The sequence below is a fragment of the Pelecanus crispus genome, chromosome 13, assembly GCF_030463565.1.
Source record: "Pelecanus crispus isolate bPelCri1 chromosome 13, bPelCri1.pri, whole genome shotgun sequence".
NCBI classification, from domain to species: domain Eukaryota; kingdom Metazoa; phylum Chordata; class Aves; order Pelecaniformes; family Pelecanidae; genus Pelecanus; species Pelecanus crispus.
In genome coordinates this window covers 10,250,286-10,255,503 of record NC_134655.1, presented here as the reverse complement: position 1 = coordinate 10,255,503, position 5,218 = coordinate 10,250,286, and the positions used below count along the sequence as shown (strand labels likewise).

The 5,218-nt window shown below is 44.7% G+C and overlaps 1 pseudogene; it reads left to right on the top strand.

The window, feature by feature from the left end:
- Window positions 1-2,853: 2,853 nt before the first annotated feature.
- LOC142594845 (heat shock transcription factor, Y-linked-like) lies at window positions 2,854-4,757 on the top strand (annotated as a pseudogene).
- The last annotated feature ends 461 nt before the right edge of the window (window positions 4,758-5,218 follow it).

The window sequence follows — 5,218 nt, the reverse complement described above, 5'->3', positions numbered from 1 at the left end:
ATAAAGCTGAACTTAATATCTCATGTCATCTCTTCATAAAATAGTGCTTTTGCCTAACAGCATTAACACTGTCAGAGATGAGTCTGTTCTGCCAGCCAGCCTGCAAGAGCTGAGCTGGTCTATTTGTTCTGGCACATCAGAACATTTTACATTAATGTTGGGAAGTTTTGCTACCCATGTATTATGTTCTGTTGCAACTTTTTGGCACATCCTCTGACTTTAATTGGGGTAACAAGCTTTTAACACTAACACTGAAGGAATATACGCTGTGTTTTTCAGAGCTTGTGTTCTGCGCCATATCTACAAGCTAGGGTGCAGCATGATACAACCTGCATTTCTCTGCACGCCAGGGGCTGCTGCACAGGAGAAAGGATTCAGTCCCAGACAGGAGGAGACTTGGAGATGCTGCTTGGATCCTGCAGGCATTGTCACCAGCAGAATCAGCACAACTCCCAGCTGGTTTCATCCTGCTGAGCAGTCTTGCATTGGCTGGTCCTGACATTAGCAAGACACAGGAGCTTGCCATCCTCTTCCTCCTCTGCCTGCATGAATCTACCACCACTAGGAATCCAAGCTGCACAAGACCTTCTGTGGGAATTAAATAGTATTGCTGCTGGAACCACCACAAAAAGGCAATTAATGAAACTTTCATTGCTAGTTTCCTTTAAAAGGCTCATAAAATGTAGGCTTTTTAGTGAAATTACAGAAAGACGTAACATGTCTTTTCACCCATTCTCAACCATCGTCAAAATCACCAGAGCACAGAGGATGCTTTCTGATTGGGTACACGTGTGTGAACTCTCTCACTGTGGGCTACAGGTTATCATGTTAAGCAGTAATACGCCCTCATCCACTTAGAGTGCTGTAATCACCACATCTGGTTGGAGACCTTTATCTTTCCTGCCTACTTTTTTAAACCTCTGGCTCTGTTTTCTTTTATTATGACTACTGAACACTAGGATTTTTTTCATGTGAATCAAAAAATTTGTTTTGACAAAACTAATACATTTATTTTGGGTCATTTCACTATTCTGAAAATTACTTCTAGTTTTTCAGTTAAGTCACTAAATCAAAATGAAGTATTTACACAGTATCTCACTGATGTGCTAGAAGGCTTACTTAAATAGTATTTGTGAAGCAACTTGATGACTACAGAAATGCTGACTAAGATGTATTTATGGCCACTTTTCCTTTTTCTACATCCCACTTCATTGCTAGGGGTATGTCTGCCTTGTCACTTCCCTGGCACTAAACTATGCACTGAAGAACACTAAGGCAACTGTCTCCTTAGGCTTCCTCGTATCCAGTGCTGGTTATTAAGGCTGATGTAATGCAGAAAAAGTGTAACACAAAACCAATAAAAATTCCTATTATAAACCAGCTTAAGTGCCACAAATTCAGCATACATTTGTACCTTTCCTTGTTCACCTCAAAAGCCTGAGCCCCAGATCTTTGCACAGGAAAACTTTGTCTACGAAGGTTCAGTTTTTAACCTGAACTAACAAACTTGCAAACCTTCCCACTTTCAGTAAAGCTGAAGGTCCCTGGGCATTGGCCAGCATTTCAGTGAGGTTTCAGTAAGGTTCACAGGTGGAAACAATCTTCATACAAAAACGTGCCCAATAAAATCAATTATTTTAAACACACTAATCCAGAGGTGGGGACTGCATTTCTACTGAGCCATGTGTTGAAGACTTCTATGTTTGTAACATGGTCTCCAGCAGAGGACACTCAGATGGTTTCTGGCTGAATTTTTCTCAGCATTGTGCCACTTCTTGTCCACAGAGATCTGTGGTGGTCTAATGTGTGAACCTTCCTAACGGTTTGGTTGCACAATTGTCTGTAGAGTATTTATATGAATATTTTAACAGTGTCGTATATGGTTTAAAAGTCTTGTCCTGTACAGTGTAAGTATTATCTAAAAGTATTTTTTTTTAAAGCCTGGATGAGGGACCACAGTCCCTCCTTGTGGAGCAGGTACTAGCTGCAACCCAACACAGCACTGTCCAATTACTACATCTAAAATTTCATTGCAGTTTGTCATGGTTTAGCCCCAGCCAGCAACTGAGCACCATGCAGCAGCTCGCTCACTCCCCCTACCCCGATGGGATGGGGGAGAGAATCGGAGGAGTAAGAGTGAGAAACACTCCTGGGTTGAGATAAGAACAGTTTAATAATTGTAATATAGTAAAATAGTAATTATAATAATAGCAACAATACAATAATGATAATAATGATAACAATATACAAAGCAAGTGATGCACAATGCAATTGCTCACCACCCGCTGACCGATGCCCAGACAGTTCCCGAGCAGCGATTGCTGCTCCCCGCCCAACCCCCCCCCAGTTTCTATACTGAGCATGATGCCATATGGTATGGAATAGCCCTTTGGGCAGTTTGGATCAACTATTCTGGCTGTGCCCCCTCCCAGTTTCTTGTGCACCTGGCAGAGCATGGGAAGCTGAAAAGTCCTTGACTAGCATAAGCAGTACTCAGCAACAACTAAACCATCAGTGTGTTATCAGCATTCTTCTCATCCTAAATCCAAACCACAGCACTATGCCTGCTACTAGGAAGAAAATTAACTCTATCCCAGCCAAAACCAGGACACAGTTTTATTTACTTTTTGGCTTTTTAGACATAAAATCTGTAAATGAAAAGCAACAAGTGCTATTTAGCACTTGCTGCTGCAGCTGCTTCATATTGCTAGGAAACAGATGCTGCTCTGTGATGTCATGGCAGCGCAGCATGGGTGTCATATGATGTTTGAGAAATTTCCCTTGGGCTTCTCAGTCAGTTGGTCACTTCCTTTCAGCTGCCTGTCTGGCAGGACAGTCTAGCCACTAAGGTAGATGGCTTCAACTGAAAAATTTACTCAAACTAAGAGAAAAGAATTTAAAATGGAGCTTTCTTCATCGGGAACATCATGCGATTCTGTTCTGGCCAGGGGAGTTAATTCGTCAGGCTCGACCTCTTCTCTCCCTCCAGCATGCGACAAGAGAGCAGCTGGTGACCCTGCCTTTGGACCTCCAGTAGAAGAAAAGTCTTTACAAACTTTGACTAAGCGACCCCGGTCAGAAAGAGGGCGTCTGAATTCATCTGAGGAGAGCTCTAGCAAAGGCGATGCCTCTACACGCCTCAGCTTTCTGAAGAAGCTCTGGGACGTTGTTGAAAGCGATCGGTTTGAGTCCCTTTGCTGGGGGGGACAACGGGAAGTGTGTAGTGATTCATGAAGAATTGTTTGAAGAGGAAGTACTAGCAAGGAGAGGACATCTGAGAATTTTTGAAAGTGAGAGCATGAAAAGCTTCACTCATGAGCTCCGTCTGAATGGATTCACCAGAAAGCTGTGGGATTTTCCAAAATCAGGCTCGCGCAATGACTTGCTAGCAGAAGAAACAGCTATGGAAGTATGTTGGATCCTCTACATGCAAACTAACACTCAGAATATTATAGGGGGACAGATTTCTGTTCCAGTGAAATAAGCCTTTACTACACAGGAGACAAGGATGGTAGCAGATGTTCTGATTGTCATTTGTTTCTCGGCTCACGTTCAGTTTATGAGGTAGCATTTCTGAGTAGTAGAAATGCTGATAAAATATACATTGGCTATTTCCAATTACTCTGAACACATAATATGAAAAGAGATTCTCATCATATCAGGTTTGGGGTTTTTTTTTTGTATTTGCTATGTGTCTTGCTGTACCAGATGCAGTTTTCTTGTGGCATTTCCTGAAGGCTGAGATGGTACATGCCAGGATCATATAGTTACCTACATGTTCATTCCACGCTAAAGTTTCTGAAAAGTAATGGTATTTGGGTTTCTAAATCAGTCTGTATGCTTTTGAAAATCCTATGCTTCTCTGCTACCCAGCAGCAAAAACACAAGGCTGGTTACTACTTCACAGGACTGTATCGCACCCTTTTATTCAGCCTGAACTTCAGGTTTAGAATGCCCCGATAGTCCTTTTTAACATCCACATTTTTCTTTTGCAGCTAAAATTCTTGGCTCTCGTATCTTTGTGACAGTCTCCAGTCTCAAGGTGGTGGCAACTCACTCTTTTTCTTTGCATGTTTTAGTTTCACTTCTACTACAACCCCAATTTTAGAAGACGTTTTCTGCATCTGCTAATGAAGTATAAGTGAAGCTTTGGTCCAAAAAATCAAACACCAGCAGGACTTCCACTGGACATGGATTTGCATGCACACCACCAGAAAAGAAGAGCAGATGTGGAGCTTGCATGGGAAACCACTGCTGAGGAGGAGAGCGGCCTGTTCCCAGCAGGTCCAAGGGAGAACTTGCACACCTCTGCACCCAGGGAGACCGCCCCTGCCAAGCGACGTGCCAAGGCAGCTACAGGAGCCAGACGTGCCTCTACGCCTGCGCGCACCGCTGCTCTGACAAATTCGGACCCTGCGGCAGCAGCAGGCAGGGAGCAGCTCCGTCCTCTGGCCCCCTCCCTTCTGCCGCAGCACAGCAGCCCCGGCCCGGCTGGCGTCCAGGGTGCCGCTGCCGCTTCACCAGGTCGCGCCGCGCCGGCCGTGCCCAACAGTCCCTTTGCTCCAGGGCTGCACCTCCCACCTCTCCAGCTGTGCTGGCAGCGGCCGCTGCTCTGTCTGCGCCGAGGCCACCTCGGGGCCAAACTCCACCGTACCACCACTGCCCGACTGGCACTCGTGGTGCAAACAGGGGAGCTGCGGGCAATGGCCTTGGACCCCTACCTGGGGCATGCTAGGTACCTTCCACAGCTGTTGTAGAAGTTGCATGGTCCAAGGCAATAGAGTCTCCTAAGTGTTCCAATAAACTGTCTGAATATAAAGCCTCCGCCAGTTGTCCTCTCCTGTAGCTACAGTGGAATCCCACTCAGGCCCTAACATGAGAGTACAGCAGCAGGCTAAAATCAAGGGAGACTTGATTAATCAAAAGATTCTTTTTCACTGGAGAGAAGGTGTGGGCTTGCTGACCCACAAACAGAAATGGAAAAGGATTTAGAATTTACGGTGTTGTAGCAAGTGTCTGGAAAAAGTCACTCCAGTTCCAGGGTCCTTTGCTGACAAGCAATCCTTGAAATAACATATCAAGCACTGAAACAATTTCCTTCATTTTCCTAACGAATTCAAGAGTCAGACTACTGAGGTCAGTAATGGGATTAGGTTCCAGCTGACCTGAGAATCAAACTATTGGGTTTTGTTCTTCTGACATGCTGGGAAAAGATACC